Raw genomic sequence first — 27320 nt, 5'->3', positions numbered from 1 at the left:
TGCATGAAGTCGCACAAAACTATTTGCTTTGCTCTCTCACACTTGTTAAATAACCTTGTAGAGACCATTTGGTGACTTAAGGTACATTTTGGGTTCTGAGTAATAGGCTTCTGTTCTACGTGATGAATTTGCATCGTTAGGTTTAGACAAAGTACTGCTTGGAACCCTTACGCATAAATTACTAAATTACTGTAACTAAGTGCAAATGCTGCCTCGGAATCCAAATTACGTAGAATGAAGTACGGTAGTTTTGGAATCAAACCTAATCAGTCTGGAAGACTTTGCTAGATCAAGATTTTTACATCATTTATTGTTTTAGTAAAATAGTAATATATCCTCTTTGTACTATGTGTCTTCAGTACGGATAATTGCAATTCATTATTGAATAATATGGAAGACGTCACTGAATAAAAGAGCAATAATATAACTACATTTGCTATCAGTGAGATACATATGTTTCATTGTGGTTGGCTAGAATCCAGATGCATTTGTCTGAAGATATAAAGAGTGGAGATTAGTGTTGAGCCAATCGAAGTGTCCAAAGAGGACTTTGATCCGAATTTCAGGGAAAATTCTATTTGCCGCAAAGCTGAATTTCCTCATTCTTCATGTATTTTCCCTGCAACGGGGTTAAATAAAACATACCTCATCCGTTTGAGCATGAAGAGCCCGCCCGCCATCTTGATTGAAGACTGCATGCAAAATCCCATGCCGGCTGAAGTACTGGATCTTCAAGATGGGTGTGGCAGGATGTTCACGATCAAATGGATAAGTAAGATTTTTTTTTCCAATGTTATATGCCTTAATATTAATGTCAGATGCCGCGATCAGTGATGAAGGCGGCACCTGAGGGGTACAATGATGGGGGGGGTGGCACAATCGTCATTCCCTGTCATTGCACCCACTACTTACAAAGAAATGTGCTTTGTGACAAAGTAACTCTTCACAAAGCAAATGTATTTGTAAAATTCGGCAAAGCTGCCAAATTGATTTTCCAAGAACTACGTTCATCTCTAGTAGAGATGATAGAAGCAGTCTAACTTTGCCCTGTTTGATGATGTTTATGTGGTGGGTTTTCGGTTTGACTCATGAGGTGACTTCTCTGTGTCAAGCAGTCTTGAGTCCGAACCTCCATTCTAGAGGACGTACGTTGGTCTTGATTATGTGATACTCTACCATTTTCTACAAGATCTTTGATTATTGTAATATGTCAAGTGTGTGTGACCATTGTATGACTAAGACTGATTTATTTGAAAGTAAAAAATAATCATTTCGTTCCAATGGCTACAAGCAGATATCTTAAACTGACATTGATAGACAAAATGTATTACAAAATGCTTATCTTTGTGCTATATAATAAATGGTTTGAAGGCCAAGTTCATACTTCAGCCAAAACCAGTAGTGTCTACAGTTCGTAGGACAGACTTCTGGCCCCCTAAAAATACGTATAAGAAAGCATCAATCAGATGTTGAAACCAATAAAATAAATGTTTCATCTCTGACAAAATATTTTAGGGATGTTCTCAAGGGTGACCTTTCGAGTTTTTCCTTTCAAGGTATAGAAATAGTTTTTCGACCCCATAGGGGAGATGAGGATGTTAAAAAACTCCTGAATAGCGAAATATATTTCATTGTTCTGTTACAAACAAGATATGACCAAGGATTGAATACAGGATTGGTTATCAATATCTAATCGGCGTGGATCTAACACCTGGCACCCCCACCGACTTCATCTTGGAAGTGCAGTGTAATGATAAGTGTTCGCTCTATTCACTTGAATGGAGTGTGTGCTTGCAAATGCATTATGCCACCGCTACAGACGAGACAACGCATAGTCTAATGGTGAGGAAGTGGCGCTTGCATGGAGTGCCGCCTCCTCTTCAAACAACTGATCGGCAAGGGTCCCATGTGTCGGACCCCCGCCAATCTGATATTGATGACCTATCCTGACTATAGGTCATCAATATAAAGGGCAGGACAACTCCTTAAGGGCTATGAACACCTTTGAGGACAATTTTTTACCAAATGCATTTTACTCATTTTGGGCTAACAATATTTTTTTTTATTTTGTCTTTATTAACAATTTTCAATAGTTTTTGTTCTATAGGGTGGAGGTTCAGTCTGCAGAATATCTTGCTTTCAGTTTCACACTGAACCTATAAAATTGCTGTTCTGATGGCTCAATATATAGCCCTTATCTCTGAAATCCCGACAGCTTATAAACACTCATTTAAGGCATATTCTTATGAGTTTGATAAGAATTTAGCTATAATGAGTGTTTAGGAGCTATCAGGAATTCAGAGACAAAGGCTATACATTGAGCCATCAGAACAGCAACCTGATGGAGTCAGTGTGAAGCTGAAAGCAATACACTCTGCAGATAGACTGAAACCTAGCCCTGTAGAACAAAACTGTTAAACATTTTTTAATAAAGACCAACTGGAAAAAATATTCTAAGCCCAAAAATGAGTAAAAAGCAATCATAAAAAATTGCAGAGGAAGGAGTTCATAACCTTTAAAATGAGGCGAGCAGAGTGAAGGTCACTGCTTGCTAGTATATAGTATATAGTAACTCATAGAGTGTCGTTCAGAGCAGGGGGTTTACCTTTATGAAATTCATATGTCGTAATAAAGGGTTGAACAGGGGTAGCCGTCATCCCATAACACTTTTAATTTAAAGGGTTTCTACCACCACATTTTGACCTAATTAGCTGTCAGACACTAGCGATTTGCTAGTGTCTGCTGTACCTAACCATGCTATTGTAATTCCTTTCTCTGCAGCGGTTACCCTAAAAAACTTAGTTTTATTGGTATGCAAATGAGCCTCTAGGTGCTATGCGGGCGTCTTTTCAGCACCTAGAGGCTCCGTCCACTCACCATTTTTGCCGCCCAGCACGCTCCAGCCCTCCCCTCTCCTCTAGATTGACAGCCTACTCGCGCCTGCGCCGTGTGCTTCTGTATTTGGCGCAGGCGCAATGACTCTTGGACTGCTCCCTGCGCCGTAATCGGCGCAGGCACAGTGAAGATGCCGGCGCAGTCCAACAGTCACTGCGCCTGCGCCGAATACAGAAGCACACGGCGCTGGCGCGAGTAGGCAATCAATCGAGAGGAGAGGGGCGGGCTGGAGCGCGCTGGGCGGCAGAAATGGTGAGTGGACGGAGCCTCTAGGTGCTGAAAAGACGCCCCCATAGCACCTAGAGGCTCATTTGCATACCAATAAAACTATGTTTTTTAGAGTAACCGCTGCAGAGAAAGGAATTACAATAGCATGGTTAGGTAGAGCAGACACTAGCAGATCGCTAGTGTCTGACAGCTAATTAGGTCAAAATGTAGTGGTAGAAACCCTTTAATTATTTTGAAGGATGAAAATACAGTGATAATATCTGGTAGGCCCTTGTGTGAACGTTATAATGAAAAATATGAATATGTAAGTTGTTAATGTCCTGTGATTGATATTGTTTGACACTTGGGCTAACGGTCTTCACCTTAAATAGCAACATTAGGAACACTTCCAAAAACTAGTGCCAAATATTCATGTCCTCTTTTACTGATCCAAGACATCAACCAAAGTAATTCCTTGCCTTGCAGTTCTCTAAAGACTATTGCCTTTTTGCATTACAGTAGAGAGGAAAATGTACCTTCTGTTGTTTATATGAGCAATTTACCATTGTCTGTCGTATTCTCATAATTCTCTTTTGTACACTAATCGATATTCTGGATATCTATAAAACTGCTGTTTAATGATTGACTTGTACAGTCTTAACCCTGTTACATTTAGCATGCAGTTTGCATGTATTTCATTCTACTGTAAATGCAAAATTGTAATTGCTAATACATCTGATAAAGCCATGTGCACAGACTATGTACATCAACAGATAATACATGGTCTGGTTTATGATAAATTCCCCCAATATGTGAATATTATATTAATATTTGCCACATTCTCTGTTAAAGACACCTCCTCATACAAAAGCACCTCTATGGAAATGAGGAGAGATTATTCAAGGCTAGTGCAAAAAACAGTCGACCAGTTGCCCTTAACAGACAATTGGCATCAAGCTTCCTTTTTTTAGAGGCCGTTTTGAAAAGAAGAGAAAAAAATCTGGTTGCTATTGGAAAAACCTCTATGTTTTCTTAATACCATTTTTGATGAATGTACCCCATTAAGTATGCATTTTAAAAAGTAGAACGTTCGGGCAACTATTTTATTAGGTTTATAGTGCAAGGAAAAACTGTCACAATGACAGAGCACTTACTTGTGTATGTAATAGCATAGATAAATAGATAAAACATGCATGCATTGTGGCAACATTTGTATTTAGGTCAACACATATATATTTTGAAATAGGTCATTCTAGACATTTAATAACCTGCCAGCACTGAATAGAATTCTTATTCTCTTCATAATCATATGCAGAAAAAAACAGTAACTAATTGTAAGGCTGTTACCAGCCTGCATTTGTGGGAGGAGCGTCTGGCTATTTAGTCACCTTCCCTCCGTTCAGCCAGGCGCCCGAGCCTCACGCATCATCAGCGTATTGCGCTCCTTCCTCCGACCAGGGTCCTCACTTCCGGTATTCTGGGTCACGTGCCGCCGACGTCCGCATCGCTACACGCCAGCCTGCCAGGTAATCGGGGCTCAGCCGGCTCCGTTCCAGCTGTGCCTCACGCCCGTCCTGGTCTCCAGCCCTGGGTGCGGGGTTGTGATGCCGCTCTCCCCAGTATGTTCTGCTCTCAGAACTGCGGGCAGCCGGGTTGGGGGGAGCGGCATCTTAGCTTCTGCGATCTGCCGGTCACATGCCGGCTCAGGATGAGTTTTTATAAACACGCTCGTTCAGCATGGTCTGATTCCTAAATCTTACCTGGAATCCAGTTATGCTACTAGGGCTTCCAGCTCAGGAGGTGTTCTCAAATTGTGGTTTTATGATGCAGGCAGTATTCCTGTGTCTCAGGGGGGGCGCAGCTTCATTAGTGCTGCACAACCCACAACAGTTCATCTGCGGTTTAAAAACAAAACAAAACAAGCACAGCCCTTAATATACATGCCCATTTAAACTCAGGGCAGCTATACTTAGGCTGTACAAAAAAAAAAAAAAAAAGGGGCAGCATCATAATACCAGAATTTGCAGTTTAGGTGCAAGGGATGTTTTCAATTTACTGTTTTTGACAGCGGGTTTTGTCGTCTCAATCTACTTCTATCCCATGGTCTTTTCATTTTCCAGGGTCCTTGGTTCAACCATATTTTCAATGTTCCTGGATCGCCCAGGTTGTCAGTGTTCCTGGATCGCCCAGGTTGTCAGTATTCCTGGATCGCCCAGGTTGTCAATGTTCCTGGATCGCCCAGGTTGTCAATGTTCCTGGATCGCCCAGGTTGTCAATGTTCCTGGATCGCCCAGGTTGTCAATGTTCCTGGATCGCCCAGGTTGTCAATGTTCCTGGATCGCCCAGGTTGTCAATGTTCCTGGATCGCCCAGGTTGTCAATGTTCCTGGATCGCCCAGGTTGTCAATGTTCCTGGATCGCCCAGGTTGTCAATGTTCCTGGATCGCCCAGGTTGTCAATGTTCCTGGATCGCCCAGGTTGTCAATGTTCCTGGATCGCCCAGGTTATCAATGTTCCTGGATCACCCAGGTTGTCAATGTTCCTGGTTCGACCAGGATGTCATGTTCCTGGATCGGCCAGGTTCTCAATATTCCTGGATCGGCCAGGTTGTCAATGTTTCTGGATCGGCCAGGACGTCAATGTTCCTGGATCGCCCAGGTTGTCAATGTTCCTGGATCGGCCAGGATGTCAATGTTCCTGGATCGGCCAGGTTGCCAATGTTCCTGGATCGCCCAGGATGTCAATGTTCTTGGATCGGCCAGGTTGTCAATGTTCCTGGATCGCCCAGGATGTCAATGTTCCTGGATCGGCCAGGTTTTGTCTGCATTTTCTTAGGGTTTTTACATCTATTCTGATGTCGGTTGTTCCTTCCTTTAGATTGGGCAGTTGTTATTTTTCCTTCTCTCCTTCGTTTTCATCTAGGAATTTCGAGGCAATTCCAGGTAAGTCAGCTCAGAGACGGTCACTGGGGTAGGGTTAACTGTCAGTTTGATACTCAAGTCCGTTCTTTTTATTAGTTTCCACTTAATCGATCGGGGTTTTTGGAAGTCGTCTTTCCAAATCCGTTCACATTCCGTCAGGTAGGTTCTTTCGTTGGTCACGTTTACACGCTTCAGTCTCTCACTTTCTTTCGGCCGCTACTACCACTTCCATCTGTGCTTCTTTTTCGTTTTCCGGTAGACTTAAGTTCCCCTTCTTTTCCCAGGTTATCATGTCTCACATGTCCGATATGGAGGACAACCTCTCCATGCCAGGATCATCCGTCTCGGGGCATTATAGCAACACATCTCTAAGGAGCTGGACTGTGCCAAAGTTAATCGCCGAACTCAATCGCAGGGGGATCCGGCATCCCGCGACTGCCCGCAAGGCCGAATTATACCGGCTCCTGATGACCACTCCGGGTCCGACAGCTGAGCAGTCCAATAGCGACTCCATCCGGCTGGCTCTAGCTCAGATCCAGTCATCCATCACCGGACTCGTTAGCTCAGTCACGGACATCCAGAATAGGGTCGCGGTTTTAGAATCCAGACCAGCAGCCTCACCGCAATATCCGGGTTCGGCAGTCATTCCTGCCATTCCTCCGGACGTTGCAGGTAGGCCTTCTGCCACCCCCCAAATTGCTCCTTCCCATTTAGTTCCGGAGCATATTAAGAAGGATATCTTGGCAGGCAAGGACGTTAATTTAGCATCCATTTTGATTGCCTCCCAGGATATCTCCGAAAACCGGGTGATTAATTGCGGAGAGGTTTCCGTGGTGTTGAAGGCCAAGGATGCTCGGTTAAATAGTAGGCTGTCGGTTTCCGAGTTCGTCCTGGCCTTCAGCCTCTACAGGGATGTAATATGCTCCGCCCATCCCAATCGCAGGGAAGAATGAGATACTTACTTGTACTGGATTACGGATTTGGGGCACAAGTACGGCGGCTCGGCATTTTACGATTATCATCGTTCGTTTTCTGCCAAAGCCGCCGCAGCCCTGAATCAATTTCAGTTCATGTCCAACTGGGCAGACTTGGACATGGAGTTATTCTGCCGGCACTTCGCAGGTCTGAAGGCTCCCCTGTGTGCCATCTGCCAGTCCATCTTTCATTCTACGGAATGGTGCCCTAATCCGGTGCAAGATCCTCAGTCAGCGCCCACTCCAGGTCCGTCCGGGTCCTCCAGGTCTTCCTCATCTTTAGATAAACTGGGTAGGCCCATTGTGTACCTTGGCAGTAGCCAGGTGTGCAATAATTTTAATGCCAAGGGCTGTGCTTTCAATGCGTGCCGGGCACTGCACATCTGCTCCCTTTGTTTTCGGGCCCACCCTCGTCCTTCCTGTCCCAGGAAGTCAGCCAGGGACTCCTGACTAGCCGACCTCAACTTGGAGTTACTGGCTGCACTCCTGCAGGACCATTCAGATCGTTCCTTTGTCGCCTTCTTATTGGATGGGTGCAGAGAGGGGTTTCACACCGGCATTATCACGCCCCCTCAGGGCTGCTGGTTGGGCCCCAATCTGCTATCCGCCTCCAGTGACCCTGAGGCGGTGACCACTCTCATTCAGGCAGAGGTCGACAAAGGGTTCGTCATTGGTCCTTTCCTTCAGATCCCATTCCGGTCGTGGCGCATCAACCCTATCAGCCTGGTCACGAAGTCATCTTCAAATAAAAAACGTCTCATTTATGATCTCTCCGCGCCTCATATGTCCTCCATCCCCAGTCTTAATTCACTCATTCCGTCTGAGGAATATTCCATGCAATATTCCTCAGTTGACGAGGCCATCCAGTACATTCTTCAAGCAGGTGTCGGGGCTTGGTTGGCCAAGGTAGATATTGCCGACGCTTTTAAGCTGCTTCCAATACACCCGCAGCTTTGGAAGTACTACGGCATCCAGTGGGCAGATAAATTTTATTTTGCCAACCGGCTTACTTTTGGCTCCAAGAGCAGCCCTTGGCTTTTTGAACAGCTTGCTAAAGCCCTGCACTGGATTCTCAACCATCACGGTGGCTTATCCATGGTCGTTCACTACTTGGACGATTTTCTCCTCATTGAAAGGCCTAGTCAGGTCCCTTCCATTCCCCATTCACTTCTGGATATTTTTTCCTGACTCCAGGTCCCCGTGGCCACGGCCAAGACTGAGGGTCCGGCCACTACAGTCACCTTCCTGGGCATTATTCTAGATACCGTTAGAATGGAAGCTAGCCTCCCCAGCGAGAAGTTGCTCAGGATCCGCTCAGCCATCTCCCGGGCAGTCCAGTCTCACTCGCTGACCAGGGCGGAGCTCCAATCCTTGCTGGGGATGCTTAATTTCGCCACCAGAATTATGCCTCAAGGCAGGGCCTTCCTTTCCAGGTTGCTATGTCTCCTGCCCTCGGCCCCGGAACAAGATTCTGTCGTCCATTTGGACAGCCAGGCCATTGCAGATCTCGACATGTGGAGCAGTTTTCTCGCTAACTGGAACGGCATTTCCTTGTTCGTTCCGCAGTGGGATTCCTCTTCCCCCATGGTTTTCTCCGACGCCGCCGGTTCCTCCGGGTTCGCTGCCATTTTCAGATCTCATTGGCTGGCTGCCGAATGGCCGCCAGAATTAGCCTCGGACTCTGCAGCTCTAAAATCTTCCCCCCTTTTGGAACTATATCCCATAGTGGCGGCTGCTCAGGCCTGGGGTCACCTCTGGTCTAACTCTTCCGTGACGTTCGTTACGGATAGCCAGACCTTGGTGGACATCGTCAACAAGGGCAGAGCCCAGTCCCTCAGGATCATGGCGTTATTACGCAAGTTAGTGTGGTTATCCCTCCACCATAATTTTCACATGCGCTGCGTACACATCTCAGGCGAGCAGAATAGGGCTGCGGACGCGCTTTCCCGTGCTAACTTTCCAATTTTCTTTCAGGAAATGCCCGACGCGGATCGATCAGGCACCCCGGTGCCCCAATTCAGCACCCTCATTCTGGTTTAGATTCGCTTTTAGAGGAGGTCAAGGGCCTGGTCGCCAAATCGTTGTCACGTAATACGGCGAGGAATTATCAGGCTGGCCTAAGGGCGTTTGATAAATTCTCTAGGAATCATCCGAGGGGTCAACACTCCGAGATCTCCTACATCATGGCCTTCCTGGCCTATTGTCACTCGCATCTCTCTCTGTCGTATGGTACCATCAGACTTTATTTGGCCGGACTTCAACATCACGCTATGCTGGCCAATCCTCGTCACAGGTCCTATTTTTCCATCCAAGCTATTAAAGCCACTCTTCAGGGCATTCAAAAGGAAGGGAAGGGATCCGTGAGCCATAGGCAGCCAGTATCCGGCCAGTTGTTCAGGGATCTCTCCTCGTCATTGGATGGTAATCCTTTTGGGCCCTCCACTAGCCTGATTCTGAAAGCGGCTATGTATCTCGCTTTTTATGGGTTCCTCCGGCCCGGAGAGGTTCTGGCTGGTCCAAATCGAAAAAACCATCCTCTGAAGCAACATCTGTCATAGGGCCAGGGCCATTACACTCTGCTTCTACCCTCCACCAAAACCAATCAGACGGGTCCTCCCTCTGAAATCAAGTTCTACCCGACCTTGAACAATTGGTGCCCAGTTCAAGTGCTGCATCAACTGACAGCACTCATCCAAGGTTCATTGCCCGACAGTCCACTCTTGCCGCATGCAGGCAAGCCTCTCAGCACCTCGCAATTTATCGCTTATATCCGTGCCCTCGCCCAGGGTTTAGGCTATGACCCCAAGGTAATTTCAGGGCACTCATTTCGTATAGGGGCAGCCTCCGCTGCTTCCCGTCATCAGGTGCCGGCTCACGTCATCCGGTCCATGGGGCGGTGGCGATCCTCCTGCTTTACCAGGTATATACCCAATCCTCAAACCGAGATATCTCATGCCTTTCGTTCTCTGGCTTTGTAATTTGTTAATAAAAGTGTTGTACCTACCTGTTGTTTTTTGCCCCCTTTTCCTCACTGGTGTACCCGCGCCCGTGGCTTCCGGCACAATTCAGCCACTATGTTCAGGGCAGGTTTCTCTGCGTACGCCGACGTTGTCCTAGCCCTGACCATAAATATTAATAGATCAGTATTACATATGTTACTGTGATAAATACAAAGATAATACAGTATCCTCCTCACCAGGAATCCAGACTTAGGCCTCCTGCACACGACCGTTGTGTGCACCTGTGGCCGTTGTGCCGTTTTCCGTTTTTTTTCGCGGACCCATTGACTTTCAATGGGTCCGTGGAAAAATCGGAAAATGCACCGTTTTGCAGCCGCATCCGTGATCCGTGTTTCCTGGCCGTGAAAAAAATATGACCTGTCCTATTTTTTTCACGGCCAACGGTTCACGGACCCATTCAAGTCAATGGGTCCGTGAAAGAACACGGATGCACACAAGATTGGCATCCGTGTCAGTGATCCGTGGCCGTAGGTTACTTTTTATACAGACGGATCCGAAGATACGTCTGCATAAAAGCTTTTTCATAGCTGAGTTTTCACTTTGTGAAAACTCAGAACCGACAGTATATTCTAACACAGAGGCGATGGGGACGCTTCAGGTTAGAATATACTAAAAGAACTGTGTACATGACTGCCCCCTGCTGCCTGTCAGGTGCTTCCAGGCAGCAGGGGGCAGCCCCCCCCCCCTGTAGTTAACACATTGGTTGCCAGTGGGCCCCCCCCCTGTAGTTAACACATTGGTGGCCAGTGCGGCCGCCCCCCCCCCCCCCTCCCTTGTAGTTAACTCATTGGTGGCCAGTGGGCCCCCCCCCCTGTAGTTAACACATTGGTGGCCAGTGCGGCCGCCCCCGCCCTCCCCTGTAGTTAACTCGTTGGTGGCCAGTGGGCCCCCCTCCCTCCCCTGTAGTTAACTCGTTGGTGGCCAGTGGGCCCCCCTCCCTCCCCTGTAGTTAACTCGTTGGTGGCCAGTGCGGCCGCCCCCCCCTCCCTCCCCTGTAGTTAACTCATTGGTGGCCAGTGGGCCCCCCTCCCTCCCCTGTAGTTAACTCGTTGGTGGCCAGTGGGCCCCCCTCCCTCCCCTGTAGTTAACTCGTTGGTGGTAAGTGGGCCCTCTCCCCTCCCTCCCCCTCCTAATTAAAATCTCCCCCCCTATCATTGGTGGCAGCGGAGGGTACCGATCGGAGTCCCAGTTTAATCGCTGGGGCTCCGATCGGTAACCATGGCAACCAGGACGCTACTGCTGTCCCGGTTGCCATGGTTACTTAGCAATTTGTAGAACCATTATACTTACCTGCGAGCTGCGATCTCTGCGTCCGGCCGGGAGCTCCTCCTACTGGTAAGTTCACATCCAAAAAATATCAGTGACATCCAGTGTACTTTTTCCGTAGACGGTGTCCGCTGCGGACAGTGACATTAGCTGGGGTACTGTCACAGTCGTTACCTCTGACTGTGACCTTCTATCCTTGCTCGTTCGGCGCTCCTCGCTGAAGTTCCGTTCCTGTGTGTTATTTGTGATTCTGTATGGGTTAACTCCCCTGTGTTCCTATTAGGAATTAATACTCTCTGTCTGCTCCATGGGTGTGGCCTCTCTGCTGCACCCATGGAACCTGTATATAAGGCTGAGGTTTCCTCAGTTCTATGTCAGCTCTCCTGGTGTGTGTTGTCTTGTCCTGTCCTGCTCCTGGTTTGTACTCGCTCTCTCCCATGCTGCTGACCCATGGGATCCGTGTCTGTCTGTCTGTGGGTTTCCCTACTTGTTCATTGACGTCCTCTTTCCTGTCTTTCTGTTATCTGTTCTGCCTGTTATGTTTTAGTTACTTTGTGTTTATTCATATGTCTGTGTTCTGCAAGTCCTTGCTGCACCTTTCTTTGCGCAAGGCCACGCAGTATACCACTGGTGGAGCAAGTCCTTCTCTGCTCATTGTCACTCCTGTTTCCTTGCTATGTATTTCTGCTTGTGTTATTAGTTGCCCTGTTTTGTATTTGCCTGTCTGTTATGTTTGCCTATGTGCCGTCAGTACCTTCTGGTACCTGTTGTCCATTCGTTCCTGCTGTCACTGTCTAGTTCACGCTCCAGAGTGGACCCTGGCGACTTCCTGCGGCAAAGTCTAACCCTACCATCTAGGGCTCTAGTGAATACCAGGAGTTGCTTAGTCACGCCCCTCTGGAGTATTACTAGACAGTGGCGCAGTGGGGGTTTTCTCCCACTGTGCTGACGGTACATAGAGCTCTTGTTTTGTCTGTGCTGCCTTCCCTGTTTTTTGTTTGTGCAATAAACTCTTGTGTGTCTGTACCTGATTTCTGTTTGTTTATTGCTTGACGACGTGGTGGTCTCTCCTGGGACCTCCAACTCGTGACAGGTACATCTCCTGTGCAACATTTCCACATCCAAAATACCTGTGACATTCCCTGTAATTTTATATTAGCCGCTGCTGACATCAGCAAAAGTTAAAAGGCTGCAGACAGCGACATTTTCTGCGCTACATCTCCTGTGTAACTTGTGCACATCCATAAAATATCGGTGACATCCAGTGTACTTTTTCTGTTGACGGTGACCACTGTGTTCAGTGACATTACCTGGGGTAAATCTCCTGTGTAACGTTTCCACATCCAAAATACCTGTGATATTCCGTATTTTTTATTAGCCGCTGGTGACATCAGCAACATTATCTGCGGTATTTCTCCTGTGTAACTTTTCCATATCTAAAATACCTGTGACATCCCCTGTAATTTTATACTAGCAGCTGCTGACATCAGCAAAAGTTAGAAGGCTGCAGACAGTGACATTATCTGCGCTATATCTCCTGTGTAACGTGTGCACATCCAAAAAATATCAGTGACATCCAGTGTACTTTTTCAGTAGACGGTGACCACTGCGTACAGTGACATTACCTGGGGTACATCTCCTGTGTAACATTTCCATATCCAAAATACCTGTGACATTCCCTGTAATTTTATTTTAGCCGCTGCTGACATCAGCGACATTATCTGCGGTATTTCTCCTGTGTAACTTTTCCGCATCAAAAATACCTGTGACATTCCCTGTAATTTTACATTAGCCGCTGCAGACAGCAACATTATCTGCGCTACATCTCCTGTGTAACGTGTGCGCAGCCTTAAAATATCTGTGACATCTAGTGTACTTTTTCCATAGACTGTGTCCGTTGTGGACAGTGACTTTACCTGGGGTACATCTCCTGTGTAACTTTTCCACATTCAAAATACCTATCACATTCCCTGTAATTTTATATTAGCCGTTGCTGACATCATCAATAGTTAGGCCGCTGCAGACAGCAACATTATCAGCGCTGCATCTCCTGTGTAACGTGTGCACATCCCAGAAATATCTGTGACATCCAGTGTACTTTTTCAGTAGACGGTGACCACTGCGTACAGTGACATTACCTGGGGTACATCTCCTGTGTAACATTTCCATATCCAAAATACCTGTGACATTCCCTGTAATTTTATTTTAGCCGCTGCTGACATCAGCGACATTATCTGCGGTATTTCTCCTGTGTAACTTTTCCACATCAAAAATACCTGTGACATTCCCTGTAATTTTACATTAGCCGCTGCAGACAGCAACATTATCTGCGCTACATCTCCTGTGTAACGTGTGCGCAGCCTTAAAATATCTGTGACATCTAGTGTACTTTTTCCATAGACTGTGTCCGTTGTGGACAGTGACTTTACCTGGGGTACATCTCCTGTGTAACTTTTCCACATCCAAAATACCTATCACATTCCCTGTAATTTTATATTAGCCGTTGCTGACATCATCAATAGTTAGGCCGCTGCAGACAGCAACATTATCAGCGCTGCATCTCCTGTGTAACGTGTGCACATCCCAGAAATATCTGTGACATCCAGTGTACTTTTTACGTAGATTTTGTCCGCTGCGGACAGTGGCATTAGCTGCCCTACATCTCATTTGTAATGTGTGCACATCCAAAAAATATCAGTGACATACAGTGTACTTTTTCCGTAGACTGTGTCCGCTGCGGACAGTGACATTACCTGGGGTACATCTCCTGTGTAACTTTTCCACATCCAAAATACCTGTGACATTCCCTGTAATTTTATATTAGCCGCTGCTGACATCATCAATAGTTAGGCCGCTGCAGACAGCAACATTATCAGCGCTACATCTCCTGTGTAACGTGTGCACATCCCAGAAATATCAGTGACATACAGTGTACTTTTTCCGTAGACTGTGTCCGCTGCGGACAGTGACATTTCCTGGGGTACATCTCCTGTGTAAAGATTCCATATCCTAAATACCTGTGACATTCCCTGTAATTTTATATTAGCCGCTGCAGACATCAGCGACATTATCTGCAGTATATCTCCTGTATGACGTTTCCACATCCCAAATACCTTGTTTAATTTTTTTGCGCATACACTTACAAATCCTACGCTACTGTATGTGTGACATATTTTCAAGCATATATAACATTTAGTATGAAGAAGGCGAGCAGTAAGGGACAGGGAAGTGGCCGTGATGCTGATTGTGCACGCAGAGGCCGTGGCCCTGGGCGCGTTGAAGCTGTGCCTGTTGCCAGACCACAAGAAAAACAATCTTTCACGATACCTAGCTTCATGGCGCAGGACAATGCTCTCGATTTCAGACCAGTGAGACCAGGTGGTTGATTGGATTGCAGCAGATAATGCTTCCAGTCGGTTAAGCACCACCCTGTCTTCCACCAAGTTCAGTGTCAGTAGCCAAGAGTCTGGTCAACACCATCCTCACCTTTATCCTCCTTCCTCCCACCATGGAGAGTCTTGCCAAACAAGTGATCCCACACACGGATATTCCGAAGAGCTACTTTCAGCGTTATTTCTTCATTTGGGCTCTCGACAAGCCAGCTTGAAGAGGGACATGAGATCCTGTGTACTGATTCCCAAACTCTTGAGCATCCACAGTCACAAGAATATGACAGTGGGGAACAGCAATTAGTGTTTTGCGAGGTGGATGATGATGAGACACAGTTGCCAATAAGTCAATGGCAATTAGTGTCTCAAGAGGTTGATGATGAGACACAGTTGTCAATAACTGAGGTTGTTGTTAGGTCAACACCTGGACCTTACACCTGGACCTTCGCAAGCACCATCAGCGACCACATCCATTTCCGTGTCCCAGCGCAGCGTACAGATGTCCTTACCCCAGGCATTTGAATGCAAGCGCAACTACCCAGCCACCCACCCACAGGCCATAGCACTAAATGTGCAACTTTCCAAATTTCTGTCCCTGGAAATGTTGCAATTTAGGCTTTTGGACACTGAGGCCTTCTGCAACCAGATGTGCCTTGTTATGCAGTCACCAGCTGCCACTATTTTTCATGGTGTGCCGTGCCCGCCTTACACCAGCATGCGTCCCGTAACATCACCTGTGCCCTGACCAATGCAGTTATTGGAAAGGTCCACTTAACCACTGACACATGGACAAGTGCTTTCGGCCAGGGACGCTACATTTCCCTGACGGCACACTGGATGAACGTTATGGAGGCCGGGAGTGAGTCGTACCCTGGGATGGCACAGGTGCTACCCACGCCAAGGATTGCGGGCCCTACTTCCATCAGGGTTTCCACCACCACCTACGTTAGTGGCTCCAACACCCACTTCTCCTCCTCCGCCTCCTCCTCCACTTCCACCTCAGAATTATCCTCTTGCAGCCATCAGTCGGTAGCTGGAAGCAGTGAAGCACTGCAGTTGGGAAACGTCAACAGGCCATGCTTAAGATAATCTGCTTAGGTAACAAACAGCACACTGCCGCAGAGCTGTGGCAGGGGATAAGAGACCAGACTGAGCTGTGGCTTTCGACACTCAACCTAGAACCAGGCATGGTTGTGTCTGATGGTGGCTTTGGAGCTCGGCAAGCTCAGGCACATTCTATGCCGAGCCCACATCTTCAACTTAGCGGTTCAGCGGTTTCTCAAAACCTACCCCTATTTGCCTGAGCTACTGGTGAAGGTGCTCCGCGTGTGTGCTCATTTCCGCAAGTCATCGACAGCCTCCGCCAGTCTGTCAACGCTGCAGCAGCACTTACAATTGCCATCTCACTGACTGTTATGCGATGTGAGCACGCGCTGGAACTCGACATTCCCCATGTTGGCCAGACTTTGTGAGCAGCAGAGGGCAGTAGTGGAATACCAGCTATGACATGGTCGTTGCCTTTCCAGTCAGCTTCCGCTCTTCACAAGCGACTAGTGGGCATAAATGTCTGACCTCTGTGAGATCTTAAGAAACTTTGAGGAATCAACACAGATGGTAAGCGGCGATAACGCTATTATCAGCGTCACCATCCCACTTCTGTGTCTACTCAAACACTCGCTGCTCACAATTAAGGCGGACGCTTTGCATGTGGAAGAGGTGGAAATGGGGGAAGAAAGTACACAGGGTGATAGCCAGACCCTCAGTTCGTCTTCTTAGCTCAAATTGGATGATGAGGAGGAGGAGAAGCAGGAGACGGTTGACTCCGCTACAGAGGGTAGTACCGATGGAAGTTTAATTCCACCTGTTCAGCATGGGTGGGCAGACGAGGAGGAAGAGGATGAGGATATTGAGAGTGATCCTCCTGATGACGACAACGAAGTCTTGCCTGTTGGGACTCTGGCACACATGGCTGACTTTATGTTAGGCTGCCTTTATCATGATCCTCGCGTTGCATGCATTTTGGCAAACACCAATTACTGGTTGTTCACCCTTCTCGATCTCTGCAACAAAGAGAACTTCTCATCTCTCATTCCTCTGGTGGATAAGATGAGCAAAATGGTGCAATACCAGAAGGTCCTTGTGGAAAAATTGCTCCAAAAATTTCCAGATGACAACACTGGTTGCAGAGTACGTAGTTCCTTGGCCAACCGAGGAGAGGACATGAGGGGAACACACAGCAGTTCCAACAGAGGCGGGGCAACACTCTCCAAAGCCTGGGACAGTTTCATGACACCCCGCCAGCACCCTCACCCTGATGCGTGGCCTAGTGTCACAAGGAGTGAAAATTTTTGGAAGATGGTGAAGGAGTTCATAGCAGACCTCTTTGTACCTCACAACTACTGGGTGTCCAAGTTGGACACATGGCACGAACTGAGGCTCTACGCCTTGGAGGTGCTGGCCTGCCCTGCCTCCAGCGTTTTGTCAAAGCGGGTATTTAGTGCTGCTGGGGGCATAATAACTGATAAGCGCATCCGCCTGTCAACTGAAAATGCTGACAGGTTGACTCTTATCAAAATGAACAAGGCCTGGATTTCCCCTGACTTCTGGAAAGCGGCTGAACATAAAGGCACTTTAAATGTGTTTTTTTATAATATACTGAATACACTGTACAGTCGTGGCCAAAAGTTTTGAGAATGACACAAATAGTTTTCACAAAGTTTGCTGCTAAACTGCTTTTAGATCTTTGTTTCAGTTGTTTCTGTGATGTAGTGAAATATAATTACACGCACTTCATACGTTTCAAAGGCTTTTATCGACAATTACATGACATTTATGCAAAGAGTCAGTATTTGCAGTGTTGCCCTTCTTTTTCAGGACCTCTGCAATTCGACTGGGCATGCTCTCAATCAACTTCTGGGCCAATTCCTGACTGATAGCAACCCATTCTTTCATAATCACTTCTTGGAGTTTGTCAGAATTAGTGGGTTTTTGTTTGTCCACCCGCCTCTTGAGGATTGACCACAAGTTCTCAATGGGATTAAGATCTGGGGAGTTTCCAGGCCATGGACCCAAAATGTCAACGTTTTGGTCCCCGAGCCACTTAGTTATCACTTTTGCCTTATGGCACGGTGCTCCATCGTGCTGGAAAATGCATTGTTCTTCACCAAACTGTTGTTGGATTGTTGGAAGAAGTTGCTGTCGGAGGGTGTTTTGGTACCATTCTTTATTCATGGCTGTGTTTTTGGGCAAAATTGTGAGTGAGCCCACTCCCTTGGATGAGAAGCAACTCCACACATGAATGGTCTCAGGATGCTTTACTGTTGGCATGACACAGGACTGATGGTAGCGCTCACCTTTTCTTCTCCGGACAAGCCTTTTTCCAGATGCCCCAAACAATCGGAACGAGGCTTCATCGGAGAATATGACTTTGCCCCAGTCCTCAGCAGTCCATTCACCATACTTTCTGCAGAAGATCAATCTGTCCCTAATGTTTTTTTTGGAGAGAAGTGGCTTCTTTGCTGCCCTTCTTGACACCAGGCCATCTTCCAAAAGTCTTCGCCTCACTGTGCGTCACACCTGCCTGCTGCCATTCCTGAGCAAGCTCTGCACTGGTGGCACTCCGATCCCGCAGCTGAATCCTCTTTAGGAGACGATCCTGGCACTTGCTGGACTTTCTTGGACGCCCTGAAGCCTTCTTAACAAGAATTGAACCTCTTTCCTTGAAGTTCTTGATGATCCTATAAATTGTTGATTGAGGTGCAATCTTAGTAGCCACAATATCCTTGCCTGTGAAGCCATTTTTATGCAACGCAATGATGGCTGCACGCGTTTCTTTGCAGGTCACCATGGTTAAGAATGGAAGAACAATGATTTCAAGCATCACCCTCCTTTTAACATGTCAAGTCTGCCATTTTAACACAATCAGCCTGACATAATGATCTTCAGCCTTGTGCTCGTCAACATTCTCACCTGAGTTAACAAGACGATTACTGAAATGATCTCAGCAGGTCCTTTAATGACAGCAATGAAATTCAGTGGAAATTTTTTTTTGGGATTAAGTTAATTTTCATGGCAAAGAAGGACTATGCAATTCATCTGATCACTCTTCATAACATTCTGGAGTATATGCAAATTGCTATTATAAAAACTTAAGCAGCAACGTTTCCAATTTCCAATATTTATGTAATTCTCAAAACTTTTGGCCACGACTGTACACTGTATTCCCATACACCACTTCCACCACAAAAAAGGGTATATGGTTCAATCTTTCTTTTCTCGTCCTTCTCCTCCTTCTCTTCCATCATATCAGCATGCTTTATAGTCTGCCCTCGTTCCTAATGTTTTTGAGGGTCAGCTCACCAGCAGGCCCTCACCTACAATCTTTTAGAGGGCCAGTTCACCAGCAGTTCCTCACCTACAATCTTTTAGAAGGTCAGCTCAACTGCAGGCCCTTGCATGTAATGTTTTAGAGGGTCAGCTCACCAGCAGGCCCTCAACAATTAAGAGGCATAATGTATTCAAATATGCAAGTACATACACGTAAGGCGCAAGTCAGCAAGTCATATAGCATCAATATGATAAGATGAATGTCGACAAACAGTCGACTAACCACAGAGAGAAGTATGTCAGGATTAGTGTTAAGCGAATCAAAGTGAAACACATTGAATTTGATCCGAATTTCAGGAAAAGATTTGCCACAAATCCAAATTTCCTTATGGTAATGGTAAGATTTATTTCTAAGATGGCTGCTGTACATGTTGCAAAGTGAAACTAAGAAGCCCAGGAAGGAGACATGACCCATAATGCCATGCAGGCAGAAAATCAGCCATCCCCTGTGATGTCTCAGCCTCATAAAAATCCTAATCTCACCTAGTCTCCGCTATTTCACAGTGAACTGAGCATAGGGACAGATGTATCAAGTGCTTGGGCAGTGTTTAACAAAGCTTAAATTGTAGAATCTTGAATAGGGACAGGGCAGTGTAGGGAGATCGTAGGGAGAGTGTTCAGACACTGTATAAAAAGCATAGGGAGAGCATAGAGAGACCTCAGGGAGAGTGCATCAGAGTAATCTTAACAGCTGGACTAATATGTGGATGCATGTACCTACTACATCTGATGTGTCATCTATATTTAATCTGTTCAGTTATACATAGATATACTGTGCATCAGACTCATTGTGGGCAAGCGTTCAAATACATATATAGTTCATCTGCTGTGCCATTTATATAATCTGTTCATCTGTTACATTACTAATTCAATTACTGTACACTATGGCCAACATACAGTCGTCTGGGCCCTCAAAAGGAATGAGCAGTGGAAAAAATGTTGCTGTAGCCGGCACAAGTAGCAGCAGAAGAAGGGGCAGTGGTAGCAGCAGCCGCAGCCACAGACCAGAGCTGGCACTGTCATCCTCTGGTTGTGTTTTGACCAACAATCCAGCTGTACTGGAATAGTTGACTCACTCTTCAACATCATCTCAAGTGACAACAGATACACACAACCAGGAATCGGTGGGTTCCTCTGACACCACACTTAGTTGGCATGGCCCGGGAACAACCTCTATGCCCGCACCTGTCCTGCAACTGCCTCTTTCTTTTGCTGCTCCTTCTGCTTGGGAAGTAATGAATACTGCAGTCTCTGCTCTGCTTTTCAGTGAGGACAAACTTAGTGAGGACAGTCTGCAGCTACAGGCCAGTGCAGGCTTGGAGGAGAGGTCCGCTGCGTCCTCCTTAGACGTGCAACTGGCGATGATAGCTGTCAGGTGGGAGCGGTCAGGGACGTGGCCAAAAGACTGGTAAGGGTGTCATAAGTGACGAACAGACATTAGTGGATGATGATGTAGCAGATTGCACGTGGGAGCCAGGTGAAGAGGGGGCATCATTATCGGGGGGTGAGGGTGGCATCAGGCCCATGAGACAGCATCAGGGTGGCAGCATGCCAATGAGCAGTGGGAGATCTGTAACCAAACTTCCCAGGGTAGACCGTCTGCTACTCAAAAGCCTACCTGTCAGAAAACAACTGGCTATGTACAGGTTCATAAAGGTAGCGGCAGGCGGTCAGCATGCAGTGTTTTGGGTAAAATACCATACTCGGCAGTATGGGAATTTTTGGGCAAGTCACTGGAGGACGTTAGCGTGGGCGGTATGCAGGATATGTGGGCAGAAAGTGAAGATAGGTCAGGGTGCTAATGTTAGAACCATGGCCATGTGTCAATACATGGAGTGTCACCATAAAGTGGCCTGGGAAAACTGTGGCACTAATGTAGTGGTACAGCCTGACACAGCAACCGCTGCATCACCCAGCGGCCCACACGCATTTTCCAGCAGTCAGGGCTCCAAAACCTCAGCAGAAAGAAGTTCTCGTTCCTTCCCTTCGTCTATTGCTCCTGATGCTCCTCCTACTCCTCATGACATATGTGTGCACTCATGCAACTGCACAGAAGCTGAACATGCACCTGGCCAAGTTACTGGCTAGGGATCGACCGATTATCGGTTTGGCCGATATTATCGGCCGATATTGAGGATTTTGAACGTTATCGGTATCGGCATCTATTTTGCCGATATACCGATAACGTATGGGGAACACAAACGCGCTGCTGACAGCGCTCTCTGTGTTCCCTCCGCAGCACAGGGGAGAAGGAAGCAGTGTCTCCTCCCCCTGTGCTGCTGCTGCCGCTGCCGCCAATGAGGGGATAGAACATAAGAGAAGGGGAGGGGCTGTGGCCGCTGCGCCACCAATGAAGATAAGCCTTTCATTCATTCATATACAGGAGGCGGGAGCTGCAGAATCACATAGCCGGCTCCCGGCCTCTATCAGCAATAGCTGCGGACGGTCCGCGGTAGTTAACTCCTCAGGTGCCGCGGATCGCAGCTACCGCTGATAGAGGTCGGGAGCCGGCTATGTGATTCTGCAGCCAGCTCCCGCCTCCTGTATATGAATGATCGATAGACTTATCTTCATTGGTGGCGCAGTGCGCCCCCCCCAAGCCCCCCAGTATTAATCATTGGTGGCGCAGTGCGCCCCCCACCCCCATCCCAATCCCGGCCAATAGTAAAAACATTGGTGGCGCAGTGCACAGAGCAGCAGGGACAGTGGGACAGTGTGAGATCCTATTCACCCTGATAGAGATCTATCAGGGGGAATAGGACAAGGGTTCTAGTCCCTAAGGGGGTTAAAAGTTAGTAAAAAAAAAAAACACAAAAATATTAAGTATAAATGAAAAAGATTTATAAAAAAAAAATACACATTAACAATAAACAAAAAAAATACACATTAACAATAAACATATTAATTTTCAGCAGATTTGTGTAGGAATTTTTTTTTTGTAAAAAAAAAAAACACAAAAATATTAAGTATAAATGAAAAAGATTTATAAAAAAAAAATACACATTAACAATAAACAAAAAAAATACACATTAACAATAAACATATTAATTTTCAGCAGATTTGTGTAGGAATTTTTTTTTTTTCTCAAAAATGAAAATTCCCAGAATATCGGTATAAATTATCGGCTATCGGCCTGAAAGTTCACAAATTATCGGTATCGGCCCTAAAAAATCAATATCGGTCGATCCCTATTACTGGCACTACCGTCCCTCCCTTTCCATATCGTGGACTCCTAACCCTACAGATGTATGTTGAGCAGAAGGTGGCCCAGTCCTTGAGCCTGTCGGTGTCTGGTACAGTTCATGCCAGCGGTCAAGGACCATATATGTCCTTTACAACCCTACTTGTAAATGTTTATGTGAAATTGAGCGTGAGACCTTAATCAGCCGTTAATGTTCATTTATTTCTACATGCAGTTAAAATTTTATTTTTTGGGGAGCTTGTTCAATTTAATTCAACCAGCATATAGGTTATCAACACCAATACACAGACCAGCACACAAAAGTATATGTGAGAAATAATGAATTTAGGCCTAAATCCATTTCCCTTTATTTCTGTGTTCAGAAACACATTTCCAAACAATCCTTTTTTTTTCGTTGGGGTTGTTGATCATATTCAAACTAGATTCATATACAGAATCCCACAAAAGTGAGTACACCCCTCACATTTTTGTCAATATTTTATTATACTTTTTCATGGGACAACACTCAAAATATGACACTTTGATACAATGTAAAGTAGTCTGTGTACAGCTTGTATAACAGTGTAAATTTGGTGTGCCCTCAAAATAACTCAACACATAGCCATTAATGGCCCTACAAAAATGTGAGGGGTGTACTCACTTTTGTGAGATACTGTATATGATTACTACACCAATACACAGGAAAGTGTGTACTTTGGTATCGGGTGATGCCACTCACGCCGTGGGTGGGTTAGGCATAAAATATGCCAGGGTTAACCCCAGCTCAGCTGCTGTCTGACATTTTTTCTCTACGCTGCCAGAAAATCATTAACTTGTGCAAGAGCAAAATAAGACAAGGGCAAGCAAACACAAATGTAGGCACCACATCTCTATTGAACCACATGAAGCAGTATCACCCCATCCCGTGGCCAAACAGATGTGGCAACCAGCCACCACAGCAAGAGTTCCTTCCTACTTCCAGCCCCCCTCGCAGCAGCAAGGCTGCATCCACAAGCAGTATGGTGTCTTTCACACTGTCATCGTGTCTTTACACTTCTCCTGCTCAGATTCCTCCTCCGCTCCATTGTCAGCCATCGATAACGGAATGTGTGGCCAGGAAACAACTCTACGCAACTCTAATCCGATGCTGCGCAAGCTTAATTCTCATGTGGCCAAGTTGCTGCTGGTGTAGTTGCTGTTGAACTATTTGAAGCGGGTTCACATTTGTGTTATGGAATTCTGTTATAGGGTTGTGTTATAACAGAATATAACAGAATTTTAGGACGGAATGCAAAATCCTTTACTAGACATTCCGTTTTACTCTGTCCTATTACGTGTCTATGGCCACAAATAATGGTTCCATTTTGTACCGTTATACATGACGGAAAAAATTGTTCTGTTAGGAGGATAATAATTGGAATAAAGAGTTAATATTAAAACAAATCATTTAGCGCATTTGTGCAAAGACTTGAATTTTTTTATTTAATGTATTACATTTTTCATATTATTTCATGAGTTAACACAAAAGAAAGAGATCAGAAGCTTCCAAAATTTTAAACAGGGTGAAACTGGAATAAAATGCAATTCCTTCATGTTTTTATGGCATTCCCTATGCAGTAAAACTGACCTGTTACCTTCATTCTCCAGGTTAGTATGATTACAGTGCTACCACATATATATCACTTTTCTTTTGTTCTAATACTTTAAAAAAATAATTTGAGAAAAAATTTTTTTTTTCTGTGCATCATCATATATTGACCCCCATAACTTTTTTATATTTGTCTACAGAGCTGTGTCAGGGCTCTTTTTTTTTAAGGGTGATTTGTAGTTTTTATTGATTTTAGGAGTGTGCATAAATTTTTTAGGTGAAGAGACTAAAAAAACTGCAGATTAGTCTTTTTTTTTTTTCCCATTATGGCGTTTAATGTACATGATAAAAACTATATGTTTTAATAGTATGGGCATTTTGGGACTTGGCAATGTTAATAATCTTTATTTTCTTATTGTTTATTTATTTTTATTTTCAATATGATGACAGGAGAGTGATTTGAATTTATTTATTTTTTTACTTTTATTAACTTTTTTTTAAACTGTTTTTAAGTTCCCCTAGTGGACTTTAACATGCAATCCTCAGATCACTTCTCCCATAGACCGCAATGAATTACCATAACAGTCTATGGGAGTTTAATTGTCACAACTTTCAAGTGCACTGAAAAAGTCACAACTTTGCAATATTGCATTTTTACACCACTCTAGTTTTAGATAGATGGTGGAAAAGTGGCTTGTAAAAGTGATTAAAGCCAGCGTTATTACTGTAACTATGACTTTTTAAGGGAAGTGGCATAAAAAGGGGGAGAACATCTAAAGACAGAAGTGTTAGAGGAAACTAAGCTAAAAATCACCTGTGTAGAAATAAAGTTAAATGATAGAATTCTACCTGCCAGTATACACCACTAGAGGGAGCTTATAAGCCAACTGAATTTACTATATATATATTTTATGCTGTATTATAGACTTCTATTCTGATTGCCAGTCAGTGTTTCAAGGGATTTCTTCCAGATGGCCATGAATTAGCAAGTCATAGAAGTAACTAAAGTTAGTTATCAAGTATTTGGTGATAATATGTTTTAATCAGCAGTAGAGGAAAGAACATCTTGAATGATTACATTTTATTATGTAGAGTTTATGTAAGTTCTCATGCAGCAGACAAGATGCCAATCTATTGCTAATTAATTGCATGTCTTAATAATGTCTTTATACCCCAGATGTTATTGTATGCATTTTCATTTTTGTCTATTGACTTTATCATATTCATCTCACAAGCGGGCATCTACATTTCTGCAAGGCAATAAGAAATCATCTTAATCGTTATAATGAATAAGAATGCTGACACTGTGATTACTCCCTAATGTCCTCTAATTACGAGCCCCATAAAACCTACTGCTTATACTAATTGCTGTCATGTGACATCATTGAGGACTGGCAGGTCAAAAGACTTTATCGACTTCAAAATCAAACATGGAATTCATTGGATCCTACATTTATTTATTAATGATATTTTACATCTGTTTGTTCTAAGGAGAAAAACATAGTGAATCTTCTCTTGAGCTCTCAGGTCATGTAATAAGCATTAACATTTCAATGTAAAGATTAGAGATGGGCGAACATCGGCCGGGACGATTCGCGAATGCGAACACGCGTTCGCGATCAAATATTTGCGAACTGCGCGTTCGTGGCGGACCCTATTGACTTTAGTGGCAGGGGAACCTGAAAAACCTTCAGGTCATATTTGCAGCCACCAAATACTTACTAGAAGTGCACAAATAGTCCCACAACATGGACAGTTACATACTAGATGGGGATCAAAGGCAAAAATTACCACAAAAAATATGTATTTTATTCAGGGGCTATTTTTATGCGTCTTAAAGGGAAACTTTCAAAAATGTGCCCTGCTGGAGCCTAGAAATTTTTTATTTTAGGCCACGGGAGTAGAGGCCCCAAAAATTAGGCACTCACCTGATAAAAAAGATCAAGTGATTATGTGGCTGGAGGTATATTAGACGGTCACTGGATAACAATTTTACTGTAGGCCAGTACAGGATCCAAAAATTAGGCAATGACCTGACAGAAAAGATCAAGTGATTATATGGCTGGAGGTACATTAGGCGGTCACTGAATAACAATTTTACTGTAGGCCAGTGGAGTACAGGCTCCAAAAATTAGGCATTCACCTGACAGAAAAGGCCTTTTATGCCGCTGTATATACAGGGTGGGCCATTTATATGGATACACCTTAATAAAATGGGAATGGTTGGTGATATTAACTTCCTGTTTGTGGCACATTAGTATATGTGAGGGGGGAAACTTTTCAAGATGGGTGGTGACCATGGTGGCCATTTTGAAGTCTGCCATTTTGAATCCAACTTTTGTTTTTTCAATAGGAAGAGGGTCATGTGACACATCAAACTTATTGGGAATTTCACAAGAAAAACAATGGTGTGCTTGGTTTTAACGTAACTTTATTCTTTCATGAGTTATTTACAAGTTTCTGACCACTTGTAAAATGTGTTCAATGTGCTGCCCATTGTGTTGGATTGTCAATGCAACCCTCTTCTCCCACTCTTCACACACTGATAGCAACACCGCAGGAGAAATGCTAGCACAGGCTTCTAGTATCCGTAGTTTCAGGTGCTGCACATCTCGTATCTTCACAGCATAGACAATTGCCTTCAGATGACCCCAAAGATAAAAGTCTAAGGGGGTCAGATCGGGAGACCTTGGGGGCCATTCAACTGGCCCACGACGACCAATCCACTTTCCAGGAAACTGTTCATCTAGGAATGCTCGGACCTGACACCCATAATGTGGTGGTGCACCATCTTGCTGGAAAAACTCAGGGAACGTGCCAGCTTCAGTGCATAAAGAGGGAAACACATCATCATGTAGCAATTTCGCATATCCAGTGGCCTTGAGGTTTCCATTGATGAAGAATGGCCCCACTATCTTTGTACCCCATATACCACACCATACCATCAATTTTTTTGTTCCAACAGTCTTGGAGGGATCTATCCAATGTGGGTTAGTGTCAGACCAATAGCGGTGGTTTTGTTTGTTAACTTCACCATTCACATAAAAGTTTGCCTCATCACTGAACAAAATCTTCTGCGTAAACTGAGGGTCCTGTTCCAATTTTTGTTTTGCCCATTCTGCAAATTCAGTGCGCCGATCTGGGTCATCCTCGTTGAGATGCTGCAGTAGCTGGAGTTTGTAAGGGTGCCATTTGTGAGTAGCTAATATCCGCCGAAGGGATGTTCGACTAATGCCACTCTCCAGTGACATGCGGCGAGTGCTACGCTGTGGGCTCTTGCTGAATGAAGCTAGGACAGCCACTGATGTTTCTTCATTAGAGACAGATTTCATGCGTCCACATTTTGGTAAAATCCAACACTGAACCAGTTTCACAAAACTTAGCAAGCAGTTTGCTAACTGTAGCATGGGAGATGGGTGTTCACGTAGAGTGTCTTGCATTGAAATCTGCTGCAATGACCTGGTTACTGCGTTCACCAGACATCTGCTCCTCAC

Source organism: Bufo bufo, chromosome 5 (assembly GCF_905171765.1).
Source record: "Bufo bufo chromosome 5, aBufBuf1.1, whole genome shotgun sequence".
Taxonomy (NCBI): Eukaryota; Metazoa; Chordata; class Amphibia; order Anura; family Bufonidae; genus Bufo; species Bufo bufo.
This window is presented reverse-complemented; position numbering follows the sequence as displayed.